At 43.3% G+C, this 22,565-nt stretch overlaps 1 protein-coding gene across 1 annotated transcript in view; it reads left to right on the top strand.

Moving 5' to 3' along the window:
* Nucleotides 1-3,443: 3,443 nt before the first annotated feature.
* LOC127569494 (uncharacterized) overlaps nucleotides 3,444-22,565 on the top strand; it is a 534,065-nt gene continuing 514,943 nt past the window's right edge. The window contains exon 1 of the mRNA XM_052014205.1: nucleotides 3,444-3,629. The gene's annotated coding sequence lies outside the window, so the exon portion shown is untranslated. The remainder of the gene's footprint in view (nucleotides 3,630-22,565) is intronic.

Below are 22,565 nucleotides of genomic sequence, written 5' to 3'. Positions count from 1 at the left end.
TCACAGTGGGGTTGAAGCTGTCCTTAAGTCTGTTGGTACGTGCCCTTAGGCTCCTGTATATCTATCCAATGGAAGAGGAGAGAGAGAGAATGTCCCGGGTGGGTGTGGTCTTTGATTATGCTGGCTGCTTCACCAAGACAAGGAGAAGTAAAGACAGAGTCCAAGGAGGGGAGGCTGGTGTCCGTGATGCGCTGGGCTGTGTCCACAACTCTCTGCAGTTTCTTGCGGTTCCGGGCAGAGCAGTTGCCGTACCAAGCCGTGATGCATCCAGATAGGATGCTTTCTATGGTGCATCGGTAAAAGTTGGTGAGAGTCAAAGGGGACAAACCAAATTTCTTTAGCCTCCTGAGGAAGTAGAGGCGCTTGTGAGCTTTCTTGGCTGTGGCATCTACATGATTTGACCAGGACAGGCTGTTGGTGATGTTCACTCCCAGGAACTTGAAGCTCTCAACCCTCTCGACCTCAGCACCATTGATGTAGACAGGTGCATGTACACCGCCCCCTTTCCTGAAGTCAATTATCAGCTCTTTTGTTTTGTTGACATTGAGGGAAAGGTTGTTGTTATGACACCATTTCACTAAGTTCTCTATCTCCTTCCTGTACTCTGACTCATCGCTGTTTGAGATACAGCCTACAATGGTGGTGTCATCTGCAAACTTGTAGATGGAGTTAGAGCAGAATCTGGCCACACAGTCATGAGTGTATAGGGAGTAGAGTAGAGGGCTGAGGACGCAGCCTTGTGGGGCACCAGTGTTGAGAATAATCGTGCCAGAGGTATTGCTGCCTATCCTCACTGATTGCGGTCTGTTGGTCAGAAGGTCAAGGATCCAGTTATAGAAGGAGGTGTTGAGTCCTAGGTCTCAGAGTTTGGTGACAAGCTTAGCCCCCATTTAGCCCATATCCCTCCAAACCTTTCCTATCAATGTACCTGTCCAAGTACCTTTTAAATATTAATTTGACTGCCTTTCCTTTGGCAGCTCATTCCATATACTGATTGCTCTCTGGGTGAAAAAGTTGCCCCTCAGGTTCCTATTAAATCTCTCCTCTCTCACCTTAAACCTAAACCCTCTAGTTCTTGATTCCCCAATCCCAGGAAAAAGACTCTGCACATTCACTCTATCTACACCCGTCATCATTCAATGCACAATCTTGCATTCTGGTTAATAGTTAACTCACAACCAACACTAAAACCAAGTTGTGATGCAGTATTTAGCATCTCTATAGGTACATTAGTCCAACAGCTTGCAGCAATCTGACTGTAAACCCATTGCTAGGAAATCAGGTAAGTCCACAACATTATTATTATTATTGTTGTCACTTGCTTCAAGGTACGGTGAAAAACTTTGTTTTGCATGTTATCCATACAGATAATTTTATCACGTCAGTTTATTGAGGTAGTACAAGGGAAAACAATAACAGAACGCAGAATAAAGTATTGCAGTTGCAGACAACAAAGTGTAAGGCCATAATGAAGTACATTGTGAGGTCAAGAGTCCAGTTTATTGTACTAGGGGACCCTTCAATAGTCTTTTTACAGTGGGGCAGCAGCTGTCCTTGAGCCCGGTGGAACGTGCTTTCAGGCTTCTGTATCTTATGTGAGAGAGAAGAAGAGAGAATGTCCAGGGTGGGTGGGGTCTTTAATTATGCTGGCTGCTTTACCGAGGCAGTGAGAAGTGTAGACAGAGCCCATGGAGGGGAAGCTGGTTTCCGTGATGTGCTGGGCTGTGTCCACAACTCTCTGCAGTTTTTTGTGGTCTCGGGCAAAGCAGTTTCCATACCAAGCCGTGATGCATCTGGATAGGATGCTTTCCGCGGTGCATCGATAAAAATTGGTGAGGGTCAAAGGTGATATGCCAAATTTCTTTAGCTTCCTGAGGAAGTAGAGGTGCTGGTGAGCTTTCTTGTCCGTGGCATCTATGTGGTTCGGCCAGGACAGACTATTGGTGATGTTCGCTCCTAGAAACTTGAAGCTCTCAATTCTCTCAACCTCAGCGCTGTTGATATAAACAGGAGCATGTGCACTGCCCCCTTTCCTGAAGTCAATGACCAGCTCTTTTGTTTTGCTGACATTGAGGGAAAGGTTGTTGTCGTGACACCATGTCACTAGGCTCTCTACCTCCTTCCTATACTCATCGTTATTTGAGATTTGGCCCATTATGGTGGAGTCATCTGCAAACTTGTCAATGGAGTTGAGTAGAATCTGGCCACGGAGTCCTGACTGTATAGTGTATAGTCATGAGATGAATGGCACTTCATCAGATCCAGAAAAATGGAAAGACAAGTACGTTCCAATTTGCAGAGAGGGGGAGTGGTGTGATGGAGTGGAGATTGAGGGGAACTGAATGATGCAAATAATGCAGGTGCAGGAGAGGCTGGCAAAAGTTTGTTAATGGCCGTTGCTGGTAACCAGACTGGTAACCAGTCTTTGCATTTTGTGTCAGAACTATGCAGTCCGCATCTTAGGACCAAATGTTACCCGTTGAGGTTAGTCTTTGATCAATTTTGACCCCAAAAAAGTCTGTAAAATGCGGAAAGATGGCATACACTGGATATCTGAAATATTACAAAAATGCTATAGATATGCAACAGATAAGATCTTTATTAGTCACATCTACATCGAAACACACAGTGAAATACATCTTTTTACGTAGTGTTCTGGGAGCAGCGCACCCCCAGGTTGTTCAGGTGTTCTAGTTGCTTTCATTGTTATGTGAGAGAGGGAAACAAATACTAGTTAATCAGTACTGATCTCTCAGTGTGGCTGGGGGATGAAGTAAACAAAGAATGAGGACTAGAGAAGATAATAAATAAAATGGCAACATGCCACAACTGTAAGATGCTGGTACTCTGAACTCTTGGTATTACTCTGCAGAGCAGATAGTATCGGTGGAGAGAGACACACACAAATGTTACAGGTGAATGAGAGTCCATCGAACTAGCTACTTCTGACACAAACAGGAAAGGCTGGTTATCTGGATTTGTTGAATTCAATTTTGAGTCAGAAGGGCAGCCGTGTTCTTAGATAGAAGATGAAGTACTGTTCCCCAGGCTTATGTTGGGCTTCGTTAGTGCAGTGTAGGAGGCCAAAGACAGAGAGGTCAGAGTGTTACTGACTCAGTGAAAGTCCCTTTAAGATAGAGAGTGTGTGTGTATGTGTGTGTGGGGCGTGCTTACGTCAATAGAAGATAAAAGACGTAATGACGTTGTTGAAGAAGTTGGAACAAGAAGGAGAGAGAGAGAGAGAGAAGGGAGAGAGACACCAGCCTGCTTGTTTTCTCTATCGATGGATGAGAAACAATAACTGTGTTTGCCACTGAAATCCATGTATGGAAGTTGGAAGTAATCTGGTGGAGTTCACTTTGTTGCTGACCTGTAGAAGGAAACAGGTATTTGTGTGTGGACGACCACGATTCGGATGCTTTTCAGGGTGAGGAAGTCACTACCGAGTAAACACTGAAGTGTCGTTTGGGTTCCATCGTGGAACATTTGGATTTCGTATGTACTCTCTCTATGTTTTTCTACATCTACGTCTTATCTTCAGACAACGGTGGTTGTTGAAGAAGCCCTTGCTCATGTTTCACCTTATGGCTTGCGGAACTGAACTTTAAGAACCATTCCGGAACTGGGAGGTTTGGACTTTGCCACACACACACACACACGAAGAGTTTAGTTTTTGGGGTTAACGTTCAAGGTTTAACATTTTTGAATTCTAACATACTAACATTTTTACTTTTATTTTACGTATTATCATAAGTAGTGATTAATAAAATAGTTTTTAACACTGAATCATGCTCAGTGTGTTTCTTTTGTTGCTGGTTCGTGACAAGAGTGAGATTGAGAATTGACAGGTGACTGGAAGGTTAGGGTAACCCTTGCAGACTGAACTGAGGAGTTCTGCAAAGTAGTTATGCAGTCTGATTTTGGGTTGTCTAATAAGATAAGATATCTTTATTAGTCACATGCACATTGAAACGCACAGTGAAATACATCCTTTGTGTAGATGTTCTGGGAGCAGCCTGCAAGTGTCGCCACACTTCCGGCGCCAACATAGCATGCCCACAACTTCCTAACCTGTACCTCTTTGGAATGTGGGAGGAAACTGGAGCACCTGGAGGAAACCCACGCACACACGGGGAGAATGTACGAACTCCTTTCAGACAGTGGCCAGAATTGAACCCCGGTCGCTGGCACTGTGAAGCATTACACTAACCACTACACTACCGTGCCTGCCTTCTACTCCCCTTTCAGCATTCTGAAGGGCTAATCACTGTAATACCCTTATCTATGTTAAACAGCTTTACATATTTGTGCCCTACCCAACCCCCTCTCAATGCATCTTCTCGTCCAAGTAGAGATGTAGCCCATTTACTTAATATAAATATTATATTTATTTCACATAAAATGGTTTTCTCTACATCGTGGAGACCAACTGCAATTATGTGATCCATTTGTGGAATACCTCTGTTCATCAGCAATCATGACCCCAAGCTTTCAGTTAGCTGACATTAATCCTTCACCTGCTTTGCAAGTTTATTGCTATAATTGCAGAAGCACCCAAAAATTCTTTAAAGTCATGATCTGAAGCTTAAACATTTACCTGTTTGAATTATTCACACAGCCTGTACTTGTGGTAGGAATACTAACACTTTACGTAGAATATTTCTCAAGTTACAACTCATACAAATTATTTAGTATTTTGTTTACAGCAGTGATTAATAGTTTTATTAATCGTTTAGTCACAATTACTCCATCACATTTGGGATAACTTTTTGCCACTCTTCCTTGAACTCCTGCCAATAAATACCAACCATAACCTCAATTAAATATGCATTTGTAGCGGTTGCTACCGCAAAATAAAACAAGACGCTAGTCGAAGGATTGTCAAACAAGAACTGGTTTATTTTCCCGCCTTGCACGGGCCTTTTAAGGGAGACTGTTCCCGCCCAATGCAACCGGCAATGACGTAAGTACTACATCATGAAGTCTTTCTCGCACGCGGGTTCTCCCCGTCGCTCAGGAAAGATGAGGCCCGCCGCCATCTTGGCCCTCGTCGCTCCAACGCCACGCGACCCGACTGCCGAGCCGGTTCGCCTGACTGGATGGTGAGTCGCTACACATTCTTGATTACTTGTGAGAATGTGACAATAGTGAGAAACCAATTAGCGCCAGTCCCTAGTTTCTCTCCCCCGAATACTTCAACTGTTCTCCTCCTATTGACACTGAAACAGCTGTTCTATTGATTATTGGCTTCTCTTTGCATGCACCACCAACTTCAGATATCATAGCTTAGCGAAATATCTTGAAGCTGTCCGAAGTAACCACAGCAGAAATTGATATTACAACCAAGTCATGTGCCCACTTGCTCACAGTACACTTAAACTGTGCAAATACTTTTAATGATTTAGGTCTTAAATTAATCGAGAAGTGTGAATGTCTTTGGTACTTTTGTAGCAGAAAAAAAATTGAGCAAGATGGCCATACATGTACATGTAAACTCGAAAATGTACTTCATTTATGTATAAGCCAATTAATGCAAATCAATCACATACCCCCAACACTATCTATCTACATCACATCTTACATTACTACTTTTTCATTTTCTCCTTTTAAATCAATTTTGTGGCACTCTAAATTTTCCTATTCACAAATGTTCCTTTTCTGCAAATTATACAGTATCAGGATGGCTGTAGAGTTGGTGCAATGTAGAGGAGATCACATACTAAGTACAATAAACTAGATTTCACCAAATGCAAGTGAATTCTGCTTCATATGGAAGGACTTGGTCCTGGATGGCAGGAAGGGAAGAGGTTAAAAAAAGGCCTGTGTGTTCTTGCTTTGGTTGCATGGATAATGCTGTGAAAAGGGGAGTGGTTGCTCCCAATAGAAGACTGAACCAGGGAGCCATGCAGGGAATGGTTCCCTTCAGGAGCTGAGAGTGGAGAGGAGGGGGGAGATGGGCCGAATAGTGATTTTCACATCTGTGGCAATGATGAATGTCCAAGTGTTCTCACCAGCTGGAGGATCAAGCTGAGGAGCCACAAGGGGAGGGGGTCAGCAGGAGTGCCAGGGGCTTCCAGGTTGGTGGCCTGGACCCACCTGGACCCAGGAGGGATGATCACAGATGGATTTTTGAGTGGGGTCTCCAGAAAACTGCTGCTAAATGCATTCTTTAGCTTGCAAGGCAGGATCCACCAGGCAGTTGTTCAACTGAACAGAATCCTTTTGACCCCTTTCCCACAGAAAATACAACTAATGATTCCAGTTACCTCCATCCCTGTGCATGGACATCATAACCCAACTGTGTAAGTGCAGGTCCTCCCCGGGTTATGAGAGCATTCTGTTCCAGCAAACTGTTGGTAACCTGAACAGTTCACATGTCAGAAATGTGGTCATGCACCAAATTCCCACATGGCAGAAGATGCCTGCAGCCATGCTGCAGCCGGCAAATCCATCCCGCCAGTCTCTCAAACGCTCGTTCGTATGTACAGGTTGTACATAAGTCAGGGGTTCATAACCTGGGGACGACCTGTATTACTTGCAATGATCAACTATTCACCCTTATGCTTTCCCCTGGAGGTTACCTGTCCATGTTCCTGCATAATTGAATGCTCCATGAAATGCAAACCCAGCAGCAGGAGACAGTGAGAGAGTCAGCTGTTGAAAATCTGAAGAGGGAGTTCAGAAGACCTCCTGGGATTCCCCCACCCCTCCCCCCACCGCTTGAGGCATCAGCTGTGAAAGACTGCCCCCTTACCACAGCCTCCACTCATCTGGCTTCCCTGGCTAACAGGAAGTGATGGAATCGGTCAGGCACAGGAAGGCGACGGTGGCTTCCGAATTGTACGTCATTACACTGGAGGCTTTATTCAGCTTGCCAGTCATTAGTGCAGAGCAGTTCTCAGGGATATCGATAACTTCCTGTAAGCCCCCACTGCAAGCCCCTTCAACACAGATGCCCAGAGCCACAACCAGATGTGTGAACTTCCACTGCAGCTATTTTCCCTTTCTGACATGTTCTACTGACTGCAGTGGAATCAGAAGACGGTCAATAAAGGCTGTATGATGTGAGCTCCCCAGGTGGTTGGCTTACCCCATCTACTATTTTCTGTCAGCCAGGTAGCCCAGATCACTGGAAGTTGTGGTAAGGTGGTGCAGTGTCAGGTCAGCTCTGTTTGGAGAGTGTTTCAAGCTCTAAGTTCTCCTCAAGCCCTTATGCTTTCAGGCAGGCTTCCTCTGCACCAAGCATTTGATTGTGACCAAACAGCAGCCAGGTCAGCAGCGCCGTGACTGGTCAGAGGCTCAGAGGAGAAGGGTGCAGTCAGACAGAGTGATAGTGATAGAAGACTCGATAGTTAGGGAGACAGGTGGGAGATTCTTAAAACACATTAAGGTGGATAAATCCCCAGGACCTGATCAAGTGCAATATCACGAGTCTAGGAGCAGCATGTTCCTGTTAGGGTGAAGGGCATGGCTGGCAAATTTAGGGAACGCTGGGTGACAAGAGATATTGAGGCTCTGGTCTGGAAAAAGAAGGCATACATCAGGTTTAATTAATTGGGAACAAGTGATTCCCTCAGTGTGTAGAAGAAGTTTAGGAGCAGCCTTAAGAGGGAAAAAGAGGGCATGAGGTGAATCTGGCTGGCAAGGTTAAGGAAAATCCCATGAAATTTTACAGGTATATTAGGAGTAATAGGGTGGCTAGGGAGAGAATAGGTCCCCTTAAAGGTCAGCATGGCCACCTACTGTATGTGTGGAGTTAAAGGAGATAGGTGAGATTTTCAATGAGTATTTCTCATCAGTTTTTACTGTGGAGAAGGTCATGGATGCTAAGGAATTGAGGTAAATGAGTTGTGATGTCTTGGACCACATACAAATTACTAAAGAGGAAGTATTGGCAGACTTAAAGCACATTAAGGTGGATATATTCCCAGGGCCTGACCAAATGCATCCTCGGATCTTGTGGGAAGAAATAGCAGAGGCCCTTGCAGAGATATTTACTTTATCTTTAGCCACAGGTGAAGTTCTGGAAGACTGGAGGGTGGCTAATGTTGTAGCGTTATTTAAAAAGGCAGCAAAGACAAGCCATGGAACTACAGGCTGGTGAGTCTGGTATCAGTGGTGTGCAAGTTACTGGAGGGAATCCTGAGGGACAGGATCTACCAGCATTTGGATAGACAATGTCTGATTAGAGATAGTTGGCATGGCTTTGTGCATGGGAAATCGTGTCTGATAAATGTGCTAAAGCTTTTCAAAGACATGATCAAGAGCATAGATGAGTGCAGGTTGGTAGACATTCTCTATATGTACTTTAGCAACACCTTCGATAATGTCCCACATGCAACGGTAGTGTGGAAGGTCAGATCGCTAGGGATCCAGCTAACTGGCTTCATAATTGGCTCAATGGTACGAAGCAGAGGGTGACAGTCCAAGGCTGTTTCTCAGACTCGAGGCCTGTGACAAGTGGTGTGTCACAGGGATCACTGCTGGGACCTTTGTTGTTCACTATTTACATAAACATACTTGCAAAGATGTAAGGGTAGGTTAATTTGGGTTTAAAATGGGCGGCGCAGACTCCCTGGCCCGGAAGGGCCTGTTACCACGCTGTAAATAAAATTTAAAAAAAAATTTAAATGATTTGGATGAGAATGTACAAGGCTTGGTTAGCAAGTTTGCGGATGATACTAAAATAGGTGGTATCGTAGACAGTGAAGAAAGTTATCAAGCATTGAAGGAGGACCTTGATCAGCTAATTAAGTGGGCAAATGGCATTCAATCCAGATAAGTGCAAGGTGTTCCATTTTGGGAAGTCATACCAGGGTAAGACTTATACAGTGAATGGTAGAATCCTGAGAAGTGTTGTGCGACAGAGGGACTTAGGAGTACAGCTAGTTTGCTGAATCTGGTGTCCCAGGTAGACAGGGTGATGAAAAAAGGTGCTTGACATACTGGCCTTCATCAGGGCATTGAGTATAAGAGTTGGGATTGTCACAAACCAGCAACAAAAGAAACACACTGAGCATGATTCAGTGTTAAAAACTATTTTATTAATCACTACTTATGATAATACGTAAAATAAAAGTAAAAATGTTAGTATGTTAGAATTCAAAAATGTTAAACCTCGAACGTTAACCCCAAAACTAAACTCGTCGTGTGTGTGTATGACAAAGTCCAAAACTCCCAGTTCCTGAATGGTTCTTAAAGTTCAGTTCCGCAAGCCATAAGGTGAAACATGAGCAAGGGCTTCTTCAACAACCACCGTTGTCTGAAGAAAAGATGTAGATGTAGAAAAACATAGAGAGAGTACATACGAAATCCAAATGTTCCACGATGGAACCCAAACGACACTTCAGTGTTTACTCGGTAGTGACTTCCTCACCCCGAAAAGCATCCGAACCGTGGTCGTCCACACACAAATACCTGTTTCCTTCTACAGGTCAGCAACAAAGTGAACTCCACCGGATTACTTCCAACTTCCATACATGGATTTCAGTGGCAAACACAGTTATTGTTTCTCATCCATCGATAGAGAAAACAAGCAGGCTGGTGTCTCTCTCCCTTCTCTCTCTCTCTCCTTCTTCTTCTGCCTTACTTCTTCAACAACATCATTACGTCCTTTATCTTCTATTGACGTAAGCACGCCCCACACACACATACACACACACTCTCTATCTTAAAGGGACTTTCACTGAGTCCGTAACACCTCCCACCTAAAAAAAAATTTTCGCAAGAAAAATTTTAACCGCGCATAGTTAGTAATGTTAATAATTATCATGCTACACAACTACAGACTATCAGATTAGTACAGATACATGTTTCCCATTTAACATCGAGAAAGACAATCAGCAATCATATTATCTTTGCCTTTAATGTGAGTTATCATGAGATCAAACTCTTGCAAAATTAAACTCCAGTTTAACAGCCTTCTGTTCTTGTTTTTGACTCGGCTCAGAAACACCAATGGGTTATGATCTGTATACACAGTCAATGGTTTCTGAGCGGTGCAAACATATACACTGAAATGTTGCAAGGCTAAAACAAGCGACAGTAATTCTTTCTCTATGGTGGAATAATTCTTTTGATGCTCATTAAATTTCTTTGAAAAGTAAGCTACAGGATGGTCAATATCATCAAGGTCACCCTTCTGCAACAACACAGCTCCTGCAGCTTCATCACTGGCATCTACTGCTAATGAAAATGGCTTTTCAAAGTCAGGTGTTCTGAGCACAGGATGGTAGCATAAAATGGCTTTCAGTTTCTCAAATGCTTCTTGACAAGAATCTGTCCAAACAAACTTTACTCCCTTCTTCAGAAGATTAGTTAGGGGAAGAGCAATATCAGCAAAGTTTTTACAAAATTTTCGATAATATCCAACCATTCCCAAAAATCTTCTAACAGTCCTCGTACCTGTGGGAATAGGGAACTCAGATATTGCTTGAACTCTTGCCTGAACAGGAGCTTGCTTGCCTTGACCTACAACATAACCAAGATACGTCACAGTGGCATGGCCAAATTCACTTTTAGCCAAGTTAACTGTAAGGTTAGCCTTGGAAAGTCTTTCAAACAACCTTTCTAACGCAGAGATGTGATCCTCCCATGTATCATTCCCAGTCACTAAGTCGTCAATGTAGGCATCTGTATGTTTTAACCCATGAATCACTGAATTAATCATTCTTTGAAATGTTGCCGGAGCATTTTTCATTCCAAATGGCAAAACATTGTATTCATACAATCCAGAAGGGGTTACAAAGGCTGAAATTTCCCTTCCTCTATCTGTTAATGGAACACACCAGTACCCTTTTAATAGGTCAATCTTTGTAAGAAATTTTGCCTTTCCCACTCTGTCTATGCAATCATCCACCCTAGGAATAGGGTAGGCATCTGACTTTGTTACAGCATTCACTTTCCTGTAATCTGTGCAAAATCTAACAGTTCCATCAGGTTTAGGTACAATAACACAGGGCGAACTCCAATTTGAAGTAGAATGTCTAATAATATCATTTTCCAACATGTATTTTATTTCCTGATCAACAAGTTTACTTTTTTCCACATTCATTCGATATGGGTGTTGTTTGATTGGTTTTGCATCCCCAACATCAACATCATGGGTAATTATCGATGTTCTGTTTGGAACATCTGGGAACAGATTTTTAAATTTTAAAATTAATTCTCTCATCTGTTGTTTTTGTGAAACTTGTAAATGGTCCAACTTCGTTTCAAGGTTCTCCATGATATTTTGTTTTTTTAGTTTCGATGGAACAATATTTGGTCTAAATTGGCCTTCCTCAACATCAACATCAGGCATTCTAGAAACAACCTTTACACCATCCACCAAGGCCACAACTGAATCCCTCTCATAATAAGGTTTTAGCATGTTTACATGACAGAGTTGTGTTTTCTTGCGTCTATCTGGTGTTTTGATTATATATGTTAGATCAGTCACTCGAGATTCAATAACATAGGGTCCAGAAAAACGAGATTGCAAGGGATTATTTTGGCTAGGGAAAAATACCAACACCTTTTGCCCCACTGCGAATGTCCTAGGCCGAGCACGTCTATCAAAAGATGTCTTCATTCTTATCTGGCTTGTTTTCAGATTCTCTCTCGCTAGCTGGCAGACTCTCTCCAACCGAGTTTTAAATTTTTGGACATAGTCCAACAGACTCAAGTGAACTTCCTCATTAACCCATTGGTCTCTTAACAACTCCAAAGGTCCTCTCACCCTATGTCCAAATACAAGCTCAAACGGACTAAATCCTATTGACTCCTGGATTGATTCTCTAACGGCAAACAAAAGTAAATGGATACCTTCGTCCCAATCCTTGGTGTTTTCAAAGCAATAAATCTTCAGCATATTTTTGAGAGTAGAATGAAATCTCTCCAGAGCTCCTTGAGATTCTGGGTGATATGCAGATGATACAATCTGCTTTGCTCCCAGCTCATAGACTATTTGTTGAAAAATTTTTGACATAAAATTACTACCTTGATCAGATTGGATTTCTTTTGGCAAACCAAACAAGGTAAAAAATTTTACAAGAGCCTTTGACACCGTCTTGGCCTTAATATTTCTAAGGGGTATTGCCTCTGGAAATCTAGAAGTGGCACACATGATGGTTAACAAATACTGATTTCCAGTCTTAGACTTTGGTAATGGGCCAACACAGTCCACAATCACCTTCGAAAAGGGCTCCCCAAAAGCAGGAATTGGTTTCAATGGAGCCACAGGGGGTTTTTGATTTGGTTTACCTACCATCTGACATGTGTGGCAGGTTCGACAAAACATCACCACATCTTTTCTCAAACCAGGCCAATAGAATTGTTTCAAGATCTTCCCTACAGTTTTATTCACCCCAAAATGACCACCCAAAGGCATACTATGGGCCAGGTTTAAAATCTCATCCCTATAAACTTTTGGAACAACAACCTGATGAATAACTTCCCATTCCTCAGTAACAGGAACATGAGGAGGTCTCCATTTCCTCATTAACACTCCATTTTTGACATAGTATCCAGTTGGTACTTTTTCAATCTCCTCACATGAAAGAGCTTTTTCTTTCAATTCTGTCAACTCAGGGTCCTTTGTCTGTTCCACCATAAAATCCTTCCTTGACAAAGACAAATCTTTAAATTCAGGTTCACTATAAGGATGTTGATCCTCCAGTGAAGACAGAAAAGTCTCAGATAAGGCATCATAATTTTCTTCCTGTTTAGGACTGTCACAAGGAACCACATCAGACTGCACCGGACTGTCTGTCTTGGCTAATTCTTTAGCTCTAGCTCGAGTCACCGCACATGATGGGTAAACATCTGGATCATCCTCAGACTCATCAATCCTTGGTTTGGTCGTTAACCGTACCACAGGATCACTTTCTCCATTTGCAAGGTCATTTCCCAATAACAAAGAAACTCCTTCCACTGGCAAACTAGGTCTTATCCCTATCTCGACTGGTCCTTCTACGAACTTTGACTTTAAAATCACCCTGTGTAAAGGGACAGATATGGTGTCATCTGTAACGCCTCGTATTAGACTTACCTCACCAGTGTCACTTTCTTCACCAAAATTTAAAACACTGTCCAGCAAGAGAGATTGACTAGCCCCAGTATCTCTAAGAATTTTCACTGGCACCTGGGGTGACTCATCATTCAGTGAAACAAAACCCTCTGATACATAAGAACGGAATTCTTTTCTCACCTCCTCCAACTTTTCCGCTTTTACCTCTTGCAAGGACTGATCTTTAACAGCATCTCCTAAACCTTTTTGATTTTTAATTGCCTGAAAGCAAGCATTGGGCACAGCTTCCTTCCTTTTCTTCAAAAGGGCACAATTAGATATCACATGGCCAGGTTTCCTACAGTAATAACAAGTACGCTCAACAGGTTTCTCCAGCCCTGGCTTCTTTTCATCCTTTCCATTTTGATTACCTCCCAATTTAATCTCCGGTTTACCTGGATTGTCTTTGTAACTCTTTTGAAAGGTTTTAGGTTGTCCCCATTTGGATTTATGGGTTAAAGCATAATCATCTGCCAACCTAGCAGTTTCTTGTAAAGTTTCCACTGCCTTTTCATTTAAATATGTTGTTAATTCAGCTGGAACACATCTTTTAAAGTCTTCCACCAGTATCAATTCTGTCAATTTATCATAATCCCCATCTACATTTTTAGCCAGGCACCATCGTTCAAAACATATTCTCTTTCCATTGGCAAATTCCATATAAGTCTGATCTGCAGATTTCCTCAAGTCTCTGAATTTTTGTCTATAAGCCTCAGGGACCAATTCATAGGCCTTCAAAATAGCTTGTTTTACCTTGGTATAATCAGCTGCATCCTCAGCAGACAAAGCAGAATAAGCTTTTTGAGCTTTACCTTTAATCACACTCTGTACCATAAGAGCCCATCCTTTCCTTGGCCAGTTTGAACTCACAGCAACCTTTTCAAAATGTTGGAAATACTGATCAACCTGATCTTCTTCAAAAGGAGGGACTAATCGAACCTCCCTGCTGGCTGAAAAACCATCATCAGAATCAGATTCCAAACTCCTACGCTTCATTTGTAACTCATGCTGCCTCTTTTTCTCCTTGTTATCCAGCTCCATCCTCTTCAATTCCATCTGCTTCATTGCTAGATCAGCCTCTATCTTCATCTGAGTTAGCTTTTGTTCAGCCTCTATCTTCATCTGGGTTTGCTTTTGTTCGGCCTCTATCTTTAACTGGGTTTGTTCTCGTTCAGCGTCTAATCTCTTTTCCTCTTGTTCGGCCTCTAATTTCTTCTGTTCTCGTTCAGCCTCTATCTTTAACTGGGTTTGCTCTCGTTCAGCCTCTATCTTTGCCAGCTGCACCTGTGCCTCAGAAATTGCTATTTCACTGCCAGGAAACTGTTTTAACACTTCCTTCTCAAACACCTTCTTTTCCACATAATGGCCAGCTATCAGTCTCTGAATATCTGCCTTTCTCATAGACTGCTTTACTTCTGTAAGGTTTAACCTTGTAGCAATCTTTATCAGATCATCCTTTTTCGCCACCTCCAATCCCTTTTGGGTTGGTGACTCCAAAAATGCCTTAATATCCATTGCTGCTGGTTTCCACACACACAAGCCAATTAAAAAGAATTTATCAGACCTCCCTCAAAAATTTTTGGATTGAATCCCGAACAAATCTCGTCAATCTGGGGTACAATCCCAGACGACACTCGTTAACCTTGGGAACTATCCCGGACGAGCCCCCAATTTTGTCACAAACCAGCAACAAAAGAAACACACTGAGCATGATTCAGTGTTAAAAACTATTTTATTAATCACTACTTATGATAATACGTAAAATAAAAGTAAAAATGTTAGTATGTTAGAATTCAAAAATGTTAAACCTCGAACGTTAACCCCAAAACTAAACTCGTCGTGTGTGTGTATGACAAAGTCCAAAACTCCCAGTTCCTGAATGGTTCTTAAAGTTCAGTTCCGCAAGCCATAAGGTGAAACATGAGCAAGGGCTTCTTCAACAACCACCGTTGTCTGAAGAAAAGATGTAGATGTAGAAAAACATAGAGAGAGTACATACGAAATCCAAATGTTCCACGATGGAACCCAAACGACATTTCAGTGTTTACTCGGTAGTGACTTCCTCACCCCGAAAAGCATCCGAACCGTGGTCGTCCACACACAAATACCTGTTTCCTTCTACAGGTCAGCAACAAAGTGAACTCCACCGGATTACTTCCAACTTCCATACATTGATTTCAGTGGCAAACACAGTTATTGTTTCTCATCCATCGATAGAGAAAACAAGCAGGCTGGTGTCTCTCTCCCTTCTCTCTCTCTCTCCTTCTTCTTCTGCCTTACTTCTTCAACAACGTCATTACGTCCTTTATCTTCTATTGACGTAAGCACGCCCCACACACACATACACACACACTCTCTATCTTAAAGGGACTTTCACTGAGTCCGTAACAGGATGTCATGTTGCAGTTGTACACGCAAAGAAGATTTACAAGAATGTTGCCGGGACTCAAGGGCCTGAGTTATAGGGAGAGGCTGGGCAGGCCAGGACTTTATTCCTTGAAGCATAGGAGACTGAGGGGTAACTTTATAGAGGTGTAGAGAATCACAAGGGGCATAGACAGGGTGAATGCACAGTCTTTTTCCCAGGGAAAGGGAACAAAAAAGTCGAGTGCATAGGTTTAAAGTGAGAGGGGAAAGATTTGAAAGGAACCTGAGGGGCAACTTCTTCATGCAGAGGGTGGTGAATATATGGAACGAGCTCCCAGAGAAAGTAGTTGAGGCAGGTACAGTAACAACATTTAAAAGACATTCGGATACTTATATGGATAGGAAAGACTTAAAGGGATATGGGCCAAATGGAAGCAAATGGGACTAACATAGGTGGGCACCTTGGTCAGCATGGACGAGTTGGGCTGAAAGGCCTGTTTTCATGTTGTATTACTCCTTGACTTCTTCTGGACCTTGGCTCTGTGAGGTTGTCACCTCAAGCAACACCACTGTATCCTCCTTTCTTTTAACCCCAGTGGGTCTGTAATGTCCCTTTCATGCCTCAGAATGTTGCTGGCCTCTGCCTAGTTCCACTGTAATTCTTTAAGTTACACCTAAATTCCACACAGTGCTGATGATGCTGATAGCTCTCATTGATCTCCTCCTCCCGTTGCTACCTGCATTCATTTCAGTGGATGGGATAAGGTTACAATATGTCGTAGATGTAACTGTTGCTCTTGTCACCTGTTCCATGCAGCAGGATGGAGCTTGTTTCCAGGAAAATGCCAGCATAGTTAGACTGCTGTGTCTGAGGTCACAACAGGACGATGTTCATCCTGGTACTGAGGGTGACTTTGGGCTATTTGGGATCAGTCATATTTGCATATTCAGAAGGAAGCTGGAGTTGTGACCTCTGCCTCTGCTCTTCCTCCTTAATCAAAGCTAGCAGTGCGTTATTGGAGTGGGCGATTTGATAGGTTTATGCCGACCTTCCTCTAGTCAGCATGTTTCACACTTATTGTTCCTGGAAGAAAAGATATTTGGGAATGATGCCTCTCATTGTTGAAGAGCTGCAAACTGTGGCTGGGTGCAAGCAGTGTCTGAGGAGCATGCAATAGTGTGGGGGGTGAATGCCATTGTGCAGTAAAATGGTGAGCAAAGTGTGCTGAGTCTGTGAAGCTAGTGGGGGTTCAGTCATTGAGGTATGTTTATGACATGGAGTCTTTAATCGTTAATTTTTTTGGAGCACTGGAGCCATGTTTTGGGATCAAGTCTCTTGGCTCTGACCTCTTGGGCGATCTTCTCTTCTGTGCAATATCAGCTACCTCTGCGTCCTCTCTCACCCTAGATCATCTCTACTTCCTCCAGCAGGATTTCTAGCGCGGTATCAGCAAACATGGATGCTGTGACAAACTTTATCAGGGTAGCCACAGTTAAGCACTACGCCAACTGAACTGGTTCCAACATGGAAACCAATGCATGCACACACATTTGTAGAGTAATTGCCATCACCTGCAACGTTGGTAAGGATATTAGTGCCTGTGATGCTGGTATCATTCGGAAGGATTCTAAGAGTTTTTTTAAATACATAAGGAATAAAAGAGAGACACGGGTTGACATAGGACCAATTGATAACGGTGCAGGAGGTATTATAATGGATGATAGTGAGATGGCAAGGGAATTGAATGAATATTTTGCATCGGTCTTCACCGTGGAGGACATAAGCAATGTGCCCATTAGTCAGGAGTCTCACGAATTGGAGCTGAGTTCAATTGAGATTAATAGGGAGAAGGTGCTTGGAAAACTAAAGGGGCTTAAGGCTGATAAGTCTCCCGGACCGGATGAGGTGCATCCCCGGGTTCTGAAGGAGGTGGCTGTGGAGATAGCGGAGGCGTTGGCGATTATTTTTCAGGAATCGATAGATTCTGGCATGGTTCCGGAGGACTGGAGGGTAGCGAATGTAGTTCCGTTGTATAAGAAAGGTGGGAGGCAGCACAAAGGCAATTACAGACCTATTAGTCTGACGTCAGTGGTGGGAAAATTATTGGAGTCTATCCTCAAGGAGGAGGTTACCGAATACCTAGAGGCGCAAGGCAAGATAGGACCTAGTCAACATGGTTTTGTGAAGGGGAGGTCCTGTCTGACCAACCTATTGGAGTTTTTTGAAGAAATCACAGGTAGGGTGGATAAGGGAGAGGCGGTAGATGTTGTGTATTTAGACTTTCAAAAGGCCTTCGATAAGGTGCCTCACAAGAGACTGATTAATAAGATGAGAGGTCATGGAATTATGGGCAGGGTAGCAAAATGGGTGGAGAATTGGCTGGTTGGCAGGAAGCAAAGGGTGGAAATAAAAGGATCTCGTTCTGGTTGGTTACCGGTTACTAGTGGTGTGCCGCAAGGGTCGGTGTTGGGGCCTCTCCTTTTTACCTTGTACATCAATGATTTGGATGATGGAATAAATGGTTGTGTGGCTAAGTTTGCGGATGACACCAAGATAAGTGGAGGAGTAGGGAGCATAGAGGAAATAGAAAGAATGCAGAGGGACCTAGACAGTTTAGGAGAATGGGCAAGGAAATGGCAGATGAGATTCAATGTTGAGAAATGTGCAGTTGTACACTTTGGAAGTAGAAATAAGCGGGTAGATTATTATCTAGAAGGAGAGAAGATTGATAGTGCGGTAGTACAAAGGGACTTGGGGGTACTCGTACAAGATACCTTAAAAGTTAACCACCAGGTTGGATCGGTGGTTAAGAAAGCGAATGCTATGTTGGCATTCATCTCGAGAGGTATAGTGTATAAAAGTAAGGAAGTGTTGATGAGGCTCTACGGGGCGCTAGTGAGGCCTCATTTGGAATACTGTGCGCAGTTTTGGGCCCCGCATCTTAGGAAGGATGTGCTGACGTTGGAGAGGGTTCAGAGGAGATTTACGAGAATGATTCCAGGAATGAAAGGGCTTAAGTATGATGAGCGTTTGTCGGCTCTTGGACTGTACTCGCTGGAGTACAGAAGGATGAGAGGGGACCTCGTAGCGACATTTAAAATGTTGACAGGTAAGGATAGAGTAGATGTGGCTAGGCTGTTTCCCTTGGTGGGCGTGTCCAGGACCAGAGGGCACAATCTTAGAATTAGAGGGTACAGTTTCAAGACAGAGATGAGGAGAAGTTTCTTTACCCAGAGGGTGGTGAAATTGTGGAACTCCTTGCCACGCACAGCAGTGGAGGCCAGATCAGTGGGGGTATTCAAGGAGGAGATAGACAGATATCTAAATAGTCAGGGTATCAAGGGATATGGGGATAAGGCTGGCAAATGGGATTAGAATAGTTTTTTTTTCCCACCCCATTTCTTTTTCCCTTTTCCTTGGAGCAGACTCGATGGGCCGAATGGCCTGCTTCTGCTCCCTTATCTTGTGATCTTGTGATCTTGTGATCTTGTGATATGCAGAGTAGACAGATCCTTAAATCATTCAACATGCAATGCTAATTTCACATCTGTTCTGAAACTTATGCCTCCCACTGCTGAACACTTGTTCAGTTACAGCAAGGAACCCTCCCTGCCAGCACAAGTTAAAGATCATAACATGTTCTTGCAGGCTGATTGTTGATTGACCTGCTAGAACATGGTGCTGATTCTACACAGGTTTGGTGCCTGCTGAGCTCCTCGAAGTCACTGAGGCTACAAGTAGCAGCTTGTCAGATGCCAATGCATTTTGCCTTCAATAATTTTGTTGCCAATGGATTTTGTTGCCCCTGATCTTGGCTCCATTAGCAGCCAAAACCCTTGGAGTGTAGAATGACTGGAAATTTGAGTAGAGGGCACACAGAGCAGGACAATCAGCTTGAAGGGGCAGGATAAAGGATGGGGTCTCAACAGAGTTAATCAATCAGGGTGCTATGTGAGCCATGCTGCCACCAGAACCTCGGTGAGGAATAGCTTGTGAAGCATCTGCTTTTCAGTAAGGTTGTTCTCACTGGAATAAGCCACTTACATCTGGCATAACTTCAACCTCGGCAGTCCAGAGGCAATAGCAGTCCAGGTCATATTGTCAGAGAGCAATGGAGCAAACACGTAGCTCTGTGAGGATTGCAGGCTCGCACATAAAGTGGGGCACCATTGACTACTCCTATGTTGCTAATGGATGTTTAATATCACTTGATGCTTGTGTACCAATGGTGAAGGTTGCTTGGGCCCCTGGTGGGAGAGGAGACGTGCTGGTAGTACTTTGGTAACACACTCCTGAAGTTGGCCTGGTTGAAGCCACTGGCTATAACGAAGAGGGCCTCAGGATGTCCCATTTCAAGGCTGTTGACCACAGAGTATAGTTCATTGAGTGCAGGCTTCACACCCGCCTGGGGTGGGATGTAGACTGCTGTCAGGATAGCTGAAGTGAACTCCTGTGGCAGGTAGTATGGGCAGTACTTCACGTTAGATATTCCAAGCAGGGTGAGTAGGAACTCGCCAAGACTGTCATGTCTGACAACAACGAGGAGTTGATTAGGAAGCAAACCCCTTCTCCTCTTGCTTTCCCCGAGGATGTTGTACAGTCCATCAAGTGAAGTGAAAAGCCTTCAGGTTGTATGGCGTGGTCAGATGAAGCAGGCGTAAGCCACGTTTCGGTGAGACACAGCACACAGCAGTCCCTCAGTTCTCTTTGGTAGGTCAGTCTCGCTTTTAGTTCATCAACTTTGTTCTCGATGGCCTGGACTTCAGCTAGTAGTAATCCCATCCACCTGCATTGGGACCATATCCTTCTATGCCTTGCTTTCTTAAGTGTCTGTCTAAATGCCACTTATGTACACACCAATTAATTAAAGCACATTGGATCACAATTTATCTTTGTTCTCTCAATTTTCAGCTATAATTTTCAGAGGAGGCTGTGTGGCAAACCTCTTACTTTGATTATAGAAAGCTGTGGTTGGCAATGTTTACCACTTTGACACTCATGCAAACATTACCAATGATCTTCATAACAAAAGGACTTTCTACTTGGAGATTCACTGCAGGTCAGTCACTTGAATGTTTGGCTCTATTTGTAACAAGTTGTGTTTGCTTATCTATTTAATTACTCTTGAGTACCTCTATTTACGACAATATAAGCACAGTGAATCACACACTAAATAGCAGAAGACTTTTTCAATTTATCTGTTATGCCTTTAAGAATAGCTTAAATACAAATGTGAACAAAGAAAAGCAGGAAGAAAACCAACAATGTGAAATCTTTCAGGACTTATAAAAGCATTCCATCTTAAAAGACTTGTATCCAAGAAAAAAAATGAAGAAGAACCAATATAATAAATCAAGATATTGTTTGGCTTGCCACTTCATCATCAATAGCCTGTCCTGGTTCAACCACGTAGACGCCATGGCCAAGAAAGCTCACCAGCGCTTCTACTTCCTCAGGAGGCTAAAGAAATTTGGTATATCCCGTCGATCCTTACTAATTTTTATCGATGCACCACAGAAAGCATCCTATCCGGATTCATTGTGGCTTGGTATGGCAACTGCTCTGCCCGTGACTGCAAGAAACTGCAGAGAGTTGTGGACACAGCTCAGCAAATCATGAAACCAGCCTCCCCTCCATGGACTCTGTCTGTAAAGCAGCCAAAGATTCCACCAACCCTGGACATTCTCTCTTCTCCCCCCTCCCATCGGGCAGAAGTTACAAAGGCCTGAAAGCATGTACCAGCACACTTGAGGAGAGCTTCTATCCCACTGTTATAAGACTATTAAATGGTTCCCTAGTATGATAAAATGGACTCTTGACCTCACAATCTACCACGTTATGACCTTGCATCTTATTGTCTACCTGCTCTGCATTTTTTCTGTAGCTGTTACACTTTATTCTGCACTCTGTTATGTTTTTACGTTGTACTACCTCAATGCAGTATGTAATGAATTGATCTGTATGAGTGGTATGGGAGACAAATTTTTCACTGTACCTTGGTACATGTGACAATAATAAACCAATTCCAATTCCTTTATTTTACTAACAGCTGAATATAGTTGTGGAATATAAAGATATCTTACAAAATAATATGATTTAAACTTACTTTTATTATTGTTCCTGGACCTATACATCATTATTAATCCTGCTATTTATTTAATATGTGTTTAATAATAAGATGTAAGGTCATAACAAGGTAACAATGGACCACAATCAGTGAGGATAGGTAGCAACACCTTCAGCATGATTATTCTCAACACTGGTGCCCCACAAGGCTGCATCCTCAGCCCCCTACTCTACTCCTTAAATGCTCATGACTGTTGACAGATTCTGCTCTAACTCCAAGTTTGCAGATGATACCACCATAGTAGGCCAAAATAATGATGAGTCGGGGTACAGAAAGGAGCTAGAGAGCTTAGTGACATGGTGTCATGACAACAACCTTCCCCTCAATGTCAACAAAACAAAAGAGCTGGTCATTGACTTCAGGAAAAGGGGCAGTGTACATGCACCTGTCTACATCAATGGTGCTGAGGTCGAGAGGGTTGAGAGCTTCAAGTTCCTAGCAGTGAACATCATGAATCTACATGATTTGACCAGTGTCCTGGTCAAATCATGTAGATGCCACGGCCAAGAAAGCACACCAGTGCCTCTACTTCCTCAGGAGGCTAAAGGAATTTGGCATGTCCCCTTCGACACTCACCAACTTTTATTGATGCACCATAGAAAGCATTCTATCTGGAGGCATCATGGCCTGGTATGGCAACTGCTCTGCCCGGGACCGCAAGAAGCTATAGAGAGTTGTGGACACGGCCCAGCATATCATGGAAACCAGCCTCCCCTCCATGGACTCTGTCTATACCTCTCGCTGCCTTGGTGAAGCAGCCAGCATAATCAAAGGCCCCATCCACCCGGGTTATTCTCTCTTCTCTCCTCTCCCATCAGGCAGAAGATACAGAAGCCTGAGGGTACATACCACCAGGCTCAAGGACAGCTTCTATCCTGCTGTTATAAGACTATTGAATGATTCCCTAGTACGATAAAGTGGACTCTTGACCTCACAATCTACCTTGTCATGTCCTTGAACCTTATTGTCTACCTGCACTGTGCTTCCTCTGTGGCTGTGACATTTTACTCTGTAGTTTGTTA

The sequence above is a fragment of the Pristis pectinata genome, chromosome 4 (assembly GCF_009764475.1).
Source record: "Pristis pectinata isolate sPriPec2 chromosome 4, sPriPec2.1.pri, whole genome shotgun sequence".
Lineage (NCBI taxonomy): Eukaryota > Metazoa > Chordata > Chondrichthyes > Rhinopristiformes > Pristidae > Pristis > Pristis pectinata.
This window is presented reverse-complemented; position numbering and strand designations above follow the sequence as displayed.